We start from the raw sequence: 12,827 nt of genomic DNA, 5'->3' as shown, positions 1-12,827 counted from the left end.
GGCCTCCCTGGTGGCGCAGTGGTTGAGGGTCCGCCTGCCGATGCAGGGGACGCGGGTTCGTGCCCCGGTCTGGGAGGATCCCACATGCCGCGGAGCGGCTGGGCCCGTGAGCCATGGCCGCTGGGCCTGCGCGTCCGGAGCCTGTGCTCTGCAACGGGAGAGGCCACAGCAGTGAGAGGCCCACATACCGCAAAAAGAAAAAAAAAAAAAAAAAAAAAAAAAGCTGCCTAGTGGCTGCAGAGCGGGGCTTCAGGCAGAAGCTCTGACGCCAGAGGGTCTCCTCAGACGCGGCTGGACTTCAGAGACTCCTGTTTGGCTCGAGGGTGAGCCTTTCAAAGAGATACTCGCCCAGCACAGCCTGCGGACCAGCCAGCCTGCGGAGGTTGGTCAGGTGGTCTCCCATCTTCTGGATGAGTTTTACCTGCTCCTCCAGGAAGCGGCTCTCCAGGAAATCACAGAACTGGGAGTCTGCACGGGCAGGACCCAGGGCGCGCAGATCCGTTAGTGCCTGGTTCAGATTCTTCTCCCTAAGAATGGCGGCTTCCACAGCATCCTGGGTTTTACCCCACTCATCCTGAGAAGGCTTCTGCGCATCCTGGAAGAGGGCGCGGCCGCAGCACTGGTTTTGCATTTTCAAGAGGCGCTGGGCGCCCTCACACTTCTCCTCAGCCAGTTGGCGAAAAATGTGGCCCATACTGTCCAGAGTCCCATTGTTGCTGTCGAAATAGATGCTCAGAGAGAGGTAAGTGTCCACAGATGCATGTTGAACAGGCGGTGGACGGCGGCCTCCACCTCGGTGGAATAATTCTGACGAACCTGTGAACTCGTGGTTGATCAGTGATAAGGAGCTAAGCTCAAAAACTGGTGTTGGCCTGTCCTGGAGGCTGAGGATAGCTGAGTGTCTGATTCCAAAGGTTGCGAAAGGAAGAAAGGTTGGAAGGTGGTCGGGGGCTGGAGCAAGGAGCGTCCCTGGGTCTGTTCATTCCAAACACTGTTGAAGCAAAAGACAGATCTGCAGGACTGCCGAACGCACTGCCTCAAATAGGCTTTGATATAAATGAACAAGAAGTCCAAGCAAGGACAAAACTTACCCTTCCTCCCACCAAAATAGCTGGTGATACTAGAATCTAGATCTGGGAAGGGATTCTTCCATTGCTTTCTTAACATTCCAAGCCACTAGAGCAGTGGTTCTCAAAGTATGGTCACCTTGTAACCAAGCAGTACCCTATGGGGCCTTCCTAGGACAGACCCATCCCCCATATCCTCTATTGTAGTTTCTCTCTGAAGTACTCAGATAATAGTATCTCAGGCATATTTCTTGAGTTTTCAGATGCTAAAAACCACCACCCAATGGAAGAAATGAACTCCTTGATGATCATGAGCACGTAGCCCTCAGACCTCCTGGCACCTAAGGATGGATAATGTTACCTGCCTTGTGGCCTCAACATCAGCCAATCAGAGGATTGTGCACCAGCTGATCACATGCCCTGGGATGTCCCTCCCTCACCTGGCCTTTAAAAATGCTTTGCTGAAATCCTTTGGAGATTTCAGGGGTTTTGGAACACGGACCACCCCTCTCCTTGCTCGATCCTGCAATAAACCTTTCTCTTCTCCAGACTCCAACCTTTAGGTTTGTTTGGCCTCACTGTGCTTCAGACACATGAACCTGCATTCAGTAACAACTTGACCAGCTTTACCAGCGTCCCCTGATAATGTGTCAGATATTCAAGTTTTAGGGCCCTATCCCAGCCCTATGGAATCAGCAACTCTAGTGGGGCTCAGTGATCTCTGTTATAACAGGCCCTCCATATGATTTTTATTCACCTTAAAGTTTGAAAATATCTGCATTGTCAGCTGGCCAAAGTGTCCACCAGCAGGTGAAGGGGAGTGATGCCTGGAAAAGATAGGGAGTAGCCAAGGCAAGTACAGCAGCATTTGCCGTGGTAGTAATGGAGAATGCCTTTTCTCCACTGGTTGGCACAGACTAGTATCTGGGAGCAGTGGCAGGGTTATTTAGGATGCTTTACAATTCAATGTAGTGACCGCTGTCCTGGTTTGCCAGGGACTTCCCCTGTGTGAACACTTAAAACCTCATCCTGGCAAACCCCTTAGCCCTGGATTTGAAAAACTTAGGGAATAACATGAAATTTAGGGGAAACATGATCTAGGATTTGGGCGAGTCACAAGTGCTAATTAAAGCTAAGCAAGTATGGTCAGCATCTAGCCTTCTTTACCCCTTTGTGGGAAGGTAAATCTGATTGGGTGAAAGGACTTATTGTTAAGAAATCTTTGTAGAAACATCCCCTTCTGCTTAGTCTGCTGGTTCTCAGTTCTGGCTAGACACTGGCATCGTCTGAGGAGATTTAAAGTTATTTTATTGGTCTAGGATGACCAACAGTCAGTGTGAGGGTTTTTAAAAAGTGCTTCAGATGATTCTAATATGCAGCCAAATTTAGGTGCCACTGCTTAAGCTTTTGAACCACTGCTACATATTTTCACCTCATCTTCCTATGAGAATATCCAACTGTAGTTGAGGTTTGTTTGTTTTTCTTTTTCTTTTTTTAACTCTCTTATTATAAGATTTACTGTCTTAAATAAGATTGAATGTACAGAAAATCCTGCTAGTCCATCTGGTACAGCTAGATACTTAGAATAATATCGTTAAGATATATACCATTTAAGTACTGTGACTGGCCTTTTTAAAATTAACATATGCATTGAATTAGTACAATCTCTTTTGAAGTTGTCATGTTGGGGAGCTATACCTGTAATCTGCTGCCATTGCTAAATATCTGGACAACTCTTATTAGGAATTGTTTTTAAAAATCTTTAGGGATTAAAACCAAGAGTGCTGTATTATTTGTACTGGGACCACAAAAACCTCACAAAGTTTCCCCACTGTACCTTCTACCCCCATCTCTAACCCTTGGCAACTTCTAATCTGTTCTCTATCTCCACAGTTTTGTTATTTTAAGAATAATACGTAAACATAATCATGAATTACTTAATCTTCGGAGATTGGCTTTTAAACATTTTTTCTTCAGCATCATTCCCTTGAAGTTCATTTTAATTTTTGCATATATTAATAATTTGTTCCTTTTCGTTGCTCCGTAGTATTCTACCATAAGATTTTATCACAATTTGTTTCAACATTCATCCATTGAAAGACATTTGGGTAGTTGCCAGTTATTGGCTATGATAAATAAAACTGTTATGAACATTTATGTGTAAGTTTCTGTGGGAACTTAATTAAGTTTTTGTTTCTTTTGGATAAATGCTCAAGAGTACAAGTACTGCGTTGTAGGGTAAATCTACTTTTAGGATTAAAAGAGACTGTCAAGCTGTTTCTCAGAGTGGCTAAACCATTTTATTTTCCCACCAGTGACGTGATATAACTTTTCTACGTACTCGCCAGCATTTGATGTTGTCACTATAATTTTAGTTATTCTCTGATATCTCATTATGGTCTTAATTTGCATTTCCCTAATGCTAATGATGTTGAGCATCTTTTCATGTGCTTCTTTGCCATGTGTATATTCTCTTCCATGAAATGTCTGTTCCTGTCCTCTGCCTATTTTCTAGTTGGATTTTTTTAAGTTGTTTGGAGAGTTCTTTGTATATTATAGATACAAGTCATCTGTCTCATATGGGATTTTCAAATATGTTTTCCCACTGTGTAATCTGAGTTTTCATCCACTTAAAAGGATCTTCTATGAAGCATTTTTAACTCATTTTGATGAGATACAATTTATCAGTTTTTGCTTTTATTGATCATACTTTCGGTGTCAAGTCTAAGAATTATTCACCTAGTTCTAGATGCCAAAGATTTTCTATTTTTTTTCCTAAAAATGTCCTGCTTTTACATTTAAGATTATGATCCACTTTGATTTAATTTTTGTGTAAGGTGTGGAGGTTTAGGTTAAGGTTCATTTTTTGTTTGTTTTTGTCAAGGGATGTCCAACTGTTTCAGTACCATTTTTTGAAATGTCTATTCTTCCTTGATAGCTTTTGCACTGCTGTCAAAAACAGGTTAAATGTATTTATGTCAGTCTATTTCTGGGTTCTCTATTCCATTCCATTGATCTATGTATCTACCCTCCAAAATTACTGCAAAGTCTTGAAATTGGGTGGATTAATTCCTCCCATTTTAATCTTCCTTTACAAATTGTTTTAGCTATTCTTCAGCCTCTTCTTACCATACAAATCTTAGAAAAAGCTTGTCTATATCCGCAAAAACCTTGAGGGCATTTTAAGAGTAATTGTGTTAAGCCTCTTAACTTGGGGAGAATTGACATCTTTATTATGTTGTGTTTCCTAATCCATGAACAAGGTATGTCTCCCTATTTGTTTGGGACTTTAAAATTTTTCTTCATCAGCATTTTGTAATTTTCAGTATAGAGGTCCTATAAATGTCCTATTGGGCTTGTATTTAAGTATTTATTTAGGTCAGTTGTAAATGGCATCACATATTTTAATTTAAGCTTCTACACATTTGTTATTAATATATAATGTGATAAAATTGTGTTGATCTTGTACTCTAAAACATTTACAAACTAATATTATTTCTCAAGCTTTTTGTGGATTCCTTGGTATTTTCTCCATTTAGATTATCATGTCCTCTTCAGACACAGACAGTTTTACTTTTCCTTAGGCAATATAATAGGATATATTACTCTTCAACATTCAGTAGGATATATTCCTTCCTATTCAACATAGTAGGAATAGTCCTTTTATCTTTTAAATGAACTTTTTAAAAATTTAACTTTTAAATGTATGTATTTATTTATTTTTGCTTTATTTTCTTACTAGAACCTCCAGTAATACATTTAATAAAAGTGGTGAGAGCAGATATCTGTGCCTTGTTTCTGATCTTACAGAGAAAGCATTCAGTCTTTCACGGTTAAATATAATCTCGGTATAGGTTGTTTGTAGATCATCTTTATGAGTTTCAGTATGTTCCTTTTCTATTCCTAGTTTGCTTGGAGTTCTTTTTTCTTCTTTTTTTAAAATCATGAATGGGATTGGATTTTGTCAAGTGCTTTCTCTGCCTTATTGGATAGGATCACATGACTTTTCCCTTTAATCTATTGGATATGGTGGATAACATTGTTTGATTTTAAAATATTTAACCAACTTTGCATAACTAGAATAAATGCCACTTGGTCATGGTATATTATTCTTTTTATATATTTCTGGATTTAATTTGCTAATATTTGGCAGAGGATTTTTACAGCCAATTTCATAAAAAATATTGGTCTGTAGTTTTCTTCTTTCTATCGTATCCCTGTCCGGTTTTGGTATCAAGGTAATACTGGCTTCATAAATTTAATTAGGAACTGTTCCTTCTACTTCTATTTCTTATCAAATCATGTAAAATTGGTGTTAATTCTTTATGTCTTGGGTAAAAGTGAAACATCTAAGCCTGAATATTCCTTTTGGGAGTTTTTAAATGAAAAAACAGTGTTTCTAATGGTTACAGGAAAACTGAGATTATCTATTTCATCTTGGCTGAGTTTTGGTAGTTTTGAGTGTAGAAGCATTGGCCCATTTCACCTACATTTTTCAATTTATAGTGTAGACTTGCTCATAACAACTTGTTCCTCATTAACCTGCAGGATATGCCATGGTATCCCTGGTTGCATTTCTGATATCTGTGATTTGTGCCATCCATCTTTTTATCTTTATCAGTCTTGCTAGATCTTTATTGATTAGATTGTTTATTTCCAAGAACCAGCCTTTTGTTTCATTGATTTTCCCCCCTATTTTCCTGTTTTCAGTTTCATGGATTTCTATTTCATCTTTATTATTTCCTTCTTTCTGCTTGTTTAGTGTTTTTTCCTCTTCCTTTTTTACTGTTGTAATATAGAAAATTAGATTATTGCTTTGAAACACTTTCTTTCCCAATTTAGTGCTATAGACTTCTCTTTCAGCATTGCTTTCACTTCATTCTGCAAACTTTGATCTGTTATATCTCCATTTCCTTTTATTCTATGCATTAAAAAATATTTCCTTGATGCTGTCTTTTTTACCCATGAGTTATTTGGAATTGTGATGTTTAGTTTTCACGTGATTGAAGATTTTCCTGTTGTCTTTCTGTTATTGATTTCTAGTCTGATTCCATTATGGCTAGAGAACATACTCTATGATTTTAATTCTTTTAAATCTGCTAACTTTTTATGAATATATAAATGAAAGAAATAAGAAAACCTCTGAGTCTTAGCATCCAACACTTAGGCACATTACAATTTAAATCTGCTAAGGTTCTTTTTATTGCCCAGTATATAGTATATGAGTGAATATTCCATGGACACTTGAATATGTATTCTGCTGTTACTGAGTGTGTTCTTTAAATGTCAGTTATATCCTATTGATTGATGATGTTTTCATTTCTTCCATATTCTTGCTGATTTTTCTCTCTGGTAGTTCTATAAATTGCTGTGCTGAAGTCTCAAATAATAATTGTGGATTTAAAATTTTCTCCTTTTACTACTTTTTTCAGTGTTTGCTTCATGTATTTTGAAGTTCTGTTGTTTGGTGCACACACATTTTGTATCATTGGGTCATCTAGGTGGATTATTCCTGTTATCTTTATGTAATGACCCTGTTTGCCCCTAATAATTTCCTTTGCTCTGAAGTCTACTTTATCTGATATTAATATAGCCATTCCTACTTTTTCTGATTAACGTTCACATGATATATCATTATCTTCCTTTTACTTTGAACTCCCTATATCATGATGTTTAAAGTAAACTTCTTATAGACAGTATATAGTTGGATCATGCTTGTGAATTTTTAATCTACTCTTCCAATCTCTGTCTTTGACTTGGTTATTTAGATCATTTACAGTTAATGTAATTATTGCTATGTTAAAGATTAGGTCTACCATTTTATTTTTTGTTTTGTCTTTTACCTTAGTTTCTCAATCCTGTGTTTCTCTTATTTTGCCTGGTGGGTTACTTAAACATTTTTTAATAAGTCCATTTTAATTTAATTTATTTATAATCATTTGTGTATACTGTTTGTATAGTTTTCTTAGTGGTTACTTTTGGCATCACAGTATACATATGTAACTTACCATAGCCTACTGGAATCAGTGTTTTATTACTTCAAGTGAAGTTTCAAAATTTTACTTCCATTTAGTCTCTTAATATTCCCCAGTTTTAAAGTATGATTTTCTGTAGTATTTCCTTTCTCTACATTGAGAACCACATCAGATGGTGTCATAATATTTGCTTTGACCATCAGATAGTATTTAAGAAACTCATGAGGCTAATGATAGTCTCTTATATTTACCCCATTTGTTTTCACCCATTCCATTGTTCCCCTTTTCTTTCTGAAGTTCCCAGTCTTCTGTTATTGTTTTTTTTTTATGTTTTCATAACATTAGGTGATATCTGGGCTTTCCAGTGCCATTGGATATGAGTTTCAGGAAACACTGAGTCTGGCTCACTTAATGCTGCTGAGTTGGAGGGTTTGTATATGTTGGGCCTGTTGGCGCAGCAGGTGCTAGCAGATTAGACTAATGTTGATGGGACTAGTGCCACAGGAGGATGGGTTCCCATTCAGGCTATGCTGCTGCTACAGTAGATCAAGTCCCCCTCTACCCCAAGTGTGGGGCAGTGACCTGCTGCTGTCACTGCTTTGTATTAGGCTGCTTTTGCCTCAGGTGTGTGGTGGGATCCCTTGGAAGCTGCTGCTGCTGTCAATCACAAGGTTAAATTCATTTCAGAAATACTTAAGTATAAATATATAGCCTGGCTCCTGTAGGACCCCTGTAATAGTTTTTTATTGCTTTCATACAAATTACCACAAATATAGTGACTCAAAACAATGTAAATTGATTACCTTACAAGTCTGACATTGGTCTCAATTGAGTAAAGTAAAAGTGTTGGCAGGATCGACAGATGAATGGATAAAGATGTGGCACATATATACAATGGAATATTACTTAGCCATAAAAAGAAATGAAATTGAGTTATTTGTAGTGAGGTGGATTGACCTAGAGACTGTCCTACAGAGTGAAGTAAGTCAGAAAGAGAAAAACAAATACCGTATGCTAACACATATATATGGAATCTAAAAAAAAGAAAAAATGGTTATGAAGAACCTAGGGGGCAGGGCAGGAATAAAGACGCAGCCGTAGAGAGTGGACTTGTGGATACAGGAAGGGGGAAGGGTAATCTGGGATGAAGTGAGAGAGTGGCATGGACTTATATACACTACCAAATGTAAAATAGATAGCTAGTGGGAAGCAGCCGCAAAGCACAGGGAGATCAGCTCTGTGCTTTGTGTCCACCTACAAGGGTGCGATCGGGAATGGAGGGTGGTAGGGAGATGCAAGAGGGAGGAGATATGGGGATATATGTATACGTATAGCTGATTCACTTTGTTATGAAGCAGAAACTAACACACCATTGTAAATCAGTTATACTCCAATATAGATGGTTAAAAAAGAAAAAAAAGTGTTGGCAGAGCTACATTCTTTTCTGGAGGCTCTTAGGGGTGTTTCTGTTCCCTGGACTTTATCCGCTTCCAGCGGTCACTTGTAGTCCTTGACTCAGAGTCCCCTTTCTCCACCTACAAAACCCAAAATGTTGAATCTCTCTGATTCTGCTTCTATTAGGACATCTCTCTCTTTCTCTTTCTACAGTTGGGAATGGTTTTCTACTTTTAAGGACTCATGCAATTAGATTTGTTCCATGAGGTAATCCAGGATAATCTTTCTCAAGGTCTGTAACTTCAGTCATATCTGCAAAGTCCTCTTCACCATGTAAGGTAACATATTAATAGGTTCTAGGGATTAGGGTGAGGGCATTTTTAGGAGCCATTATGCTGCCTACCACACCCTTAACAAGTGACCTTGAGAAAATTACTAAGATTTTTAAAGCCTTACTTTCCTCAAACATAAAATGGAAAGAAAGCTAACTAGTTAATATCATGAAAGTGAAACAGTATATATGAAATCAACTAATTCAAAAAATGAGATTTCTTCTTTTTCTTTATGATTTACATGATTCTCAGAGTTCGGTTACTTGAAGAGTTACTTTTTTTTTAAACAGAACTAAGGAATTTCAGGGTTCAGGTGCTGTAAGATTGTCTGAATTATCTGAGTAACAATTAGCTAAGCACAGGTGTAAAGCATTTGATTTACTCCCTGGTTTTCTTTATCTTCTCATCCCAGTAAATGCATATCCCTTTTCTAGCTCCAGCCAGTAGAGTCAGAGCTTGTTTTACTGTTTAACTAAAGTTCAATTTAAATTCTCTCTACATCTCCAGATTCTCAGCCCTGGTTGCATATTATAATCACCTGGGGAGATTTCAAGAACTACCGATGCCAAATTTCTACCTCTCATGGATATTTGAGGAGGGACCTGGAATGAAATGCTCTAGCTTATGGTTTTTGGAACCAAATCATAGTCTACACTGAGCCAAATTATTTGTGAGATCACCTCTAAAAAGGAATTTATCTGTGGTGACTAATGCTCTTCCTTTGTCAGTATGCTTGATTTGTCCCTCTTTGGGGGAAAAAAAGAGGGGGAAAAAACCCCCAGCAGTTGTGCTCCCTGAATTATAACCTGATGCTTTGGAATTAGTGTTGGCTTAGAGCGCACATCTTCGGATACCCATTCTCTCTCCTGCTTCCTTGCATGAACTTATATCCTTGGGCAGTGTTTCATCCACCACCCTCTTTTGCTTCTAATCTTAGCAAGTAAAGTCTCCCCTTAATGAAATAGCATTTCATGAGGCTTACTGGGAGCATAGGTCTGTTCCAGACCTATCCTATGTTAGCTAAAGCAGATATAAGTGATGTATTTTTGGCATTCATCCTTGTGGGTTGGAAAGAGAAGACAGAATTTTATCCTTTAGGTGTCATCGGACTGGACAAATGGGCTCTTTCCCTCTGCTGCCTATCATGTAAAAACCTGAGGGTGTTACCTCTAGAAGGTATCTTCTAGTTATCAAAATAGTTCAGATAAGTCAAATTTCTCAGTAAAAGATGACAAAACTATGGCTTAGGTGGTTAATTTTCTATGTCAATTTGTCTGGGCCACCATGCCCAGTTATTTGGTCAGATATTATTCTGGATATTTCTGTGATGGTGTTTTCGTGTTTTTTACAATTTTTATTTATTTATTTATTTATATTTTTGGCTGCGTTGGGTCTTCGTTGTCACACGTGGTCTTTCTCTATTTGCAGCAAGCAAGGGCTACTCTTTGTTGTGGTGTGCAGGCTTCTCATTGTGGTGGCTTCTCTTGTTGCAGAGCATGGGCTCTAGGTACACGGGCTCAGTAGCTGTGGTGCACGGGCTTATTTGCTCCACGGCACATGGGATCTTCCCAGACCAGGGCTCAAACCTGTGTCCCCTGCATTTGCAAGCGGATTCTTAACCACTGCGCCACCAGGGTAGTCTCCGTGATGGTGTTTTGGATGAAATTCATATTTAAATTGGTGTTGGACTTTGAGTAAAGCAGATTATCCTCCATAGTATGGGTGCGCCTCATCCAATCAGTTGAAGCTCTTAATAAAACAAAGACTGACCTCCCTGTCGCAAAAAGGAATTCTGCCAGAAGACCTACAGAAATTGAACTGCAACTCTTCCTAGAGTCTCTAGACAGCCTAACCTGCAGATTTTGAATTGACCAAGCCTCTATTATTGTGTGAACCAATTGTTTAAAATCTCTCTCTCTCTTTCTCTATCTTTATATAGATATGGATATAGATCTAGGTATCATTATTGATATCTAGATCTATATCTATCAATATATATGGGCACATTGTATACACATGCTGTTGGTTCTGTTTTTCTGGAGAAGCTTGACTAATATAGTGGCCCATATAAATAAAAGGATGAACCCAAGTTCACCCAGGTAGAAATTAGTACAATGAGAACTGGAACTTAAGGCCTCATGACTCATTCAGCTGTGAACACTGACCCAGAACTGGGGTCCTCAAACTCTGGCCCACTGATCAGATCTCGCTTGACTCCTGGTTTTGTACATAACATTTTGCTTGAACACAGCCACACCCATTCATTAATGTATGGTGCATGGCTGTTTCTGTGCTACAGCAGCAGATAGGCAGTTGCAACGGAGAGGTATGGTACACAAAATCCAAAATATTTACTATCTGACCCTTTACAGAAAAGATCTGCTGACCCTTGCTCTAGGATGCCATCTGATTTCTGATAACACAGAGGAGAATAATTCATGCACATTGGGGTTGATTGTTAATCTCCTGTCCTCCTTAGGTCAAAGATCTCTTAAATGCTCACCCTTGCAATAGCCAGCTTGGGGAGCATTGTCTGAGGATGCAGAAACATTTCTTGCCAGGTCTTTCCAATCCACACTGCTCCCTGACTATGGTTCTTAAAACCTATTTTAAAAAAAATTTTTATTGGAATATAGTTGATTTACAGTGTTGTGTTAATTTCACGTGTACAGCAAAGTGAATCCGTTATACATATACATATATCCACTTTTAGGTTTTTTTAGAGTCATTTCCAAATAGCCCATTACAGAGTATTGAGTGGAGTTCCCTGTGCTAATAAGAAGAGCAGGTTCTTATTAGTTATCTATTTTATGTATAGCAGTGTGTATATTTCAGCCCCAATCTCCCAATTTAGCCTCCCCACCACAATCCCCTGGTAACCCTAAGTTTGTTTTCTACATCCCTGCCTCTACTTCTAAAACCTGTCTATTTTAACCAACTACCACTCATTGCTTACTGTCTCTGGCTTCATGTACTTCATAATAAATCTGCCTCTTGTTCAATCCTGGATGACATGTTCCAAAGACTGAGATAATATCTTATTCTACATAACTTGTGCTTGATATTGTCTAACTTGGGGTCTTTATCTATGTCCCAAAGAAGACAGTCACACTCTGTCTTCTAGTACTACTAATAATACCACATTTTATGTCATGAATTTGACCCAATGCACTGAACTATCCCTTTAGAAACTGTATGCAACCTGTCACCGGGTTTTAGCACCGGGATAGAGCTGAAATTAGTGTTCATATTTAAACAAATCTACTTGACCAGAAACTTTTTGTCTCACCATTTATTTTATTACACAAGTAACTTCTCTCTTTGCATCTATGATGTAAATATTTTTGATTTCCTAAATTATCTGGAAAATTATTTAGAGCTTCCATTTCAGTAGGCATTGGAATTGCTGTGTTATGACTATTTCATTATTTTATTTCCAATGTTAAATTAGGCTTCAAGCTTTGGCCAAGAGTAGACAGGAAAGGGTTTTAAAAGAAATGAAGAATGGGAAAGACTTCTGATGCAACGGAGACTTAATAAAGATTTGCTTTTGAATCAAGAATTTATAATAAAGGTTTGAATTTGAATCAATAAGTTATGTCATTGCAAAATAGCTCCCTGGTAAAATTCCATTCTTTTGTAATCATTAAGTACAGAAATTAACCATCAAAATATGCAGTGATCTTTTTCATTTTCTAAAAACAAACCTATATCTAGATGAGAGGAGAATTCATTTCATAACTCAGGCTCTGGACTTACGACTCCAAATCCTGTTTTCTTTCAACCATGCCTGCTAAGTTTCTGTCTACCTTCTTGAGCATGAGGTAATGGCTTCAGCTTTCATCTCCTTACTCAGTATATAGCTTGGTGACTAAGAGTAAGGGATCTAAACCTTGAGAACTTGGGTTCCAATCTTGACTCTAAAATTTACTTGTTGAGTACTCTTGAGCATGTTATCTGTTTTTGCCTCAGTTTTCTCATCTATAATATAGAGATAACATTACTTCTCTCAGCGAGTTGCTATGAGGGTTAAAAAAATTCATACAATGCAAGAATTT

General features: G+C 38.1%; 1 pseudogene across 1 annotated transcript in view; it reads right to left on the bottom strand.

Moving 5' to 3' along the window:
• Window positions 1-298: 298 nt before the first annotated feature.
• The window catches only part of LOC308611734 (ferritin light chain-like), a 124,557-nt pseudogene continuing 112,028 nt past the window's right edge, over window positions 299-12,827 (bottom strand). Inside the window, exon 2 of the transcript in view lies at window positions 299-816. The product of the transcript in view is annotated as a ferritin light chain-like (transcript). The remainder of the gene's footprint in view (window positions 817-12,827) is intronic.

This window comes from Mesoplodon bidens (genome assembly GCF_964165515.1).
Source record: "Mesoplodon bidens genome assembly, contig: HAP1_SCAFFOLD_682, whole genome shotgun sequence".
NCBI classification, from domain to species: domain Eukaryota; kingdom Metazoa; phylum Chordata; class Mammalia; order Artiodactyla; family Ziphiidae; genus Mesoplodon; species Mesoplodon bidens.
Note: the sequence above shows the minus strand (reverse complement) of the source record. Positions and strands in the feature narration are given on the sequence as shown.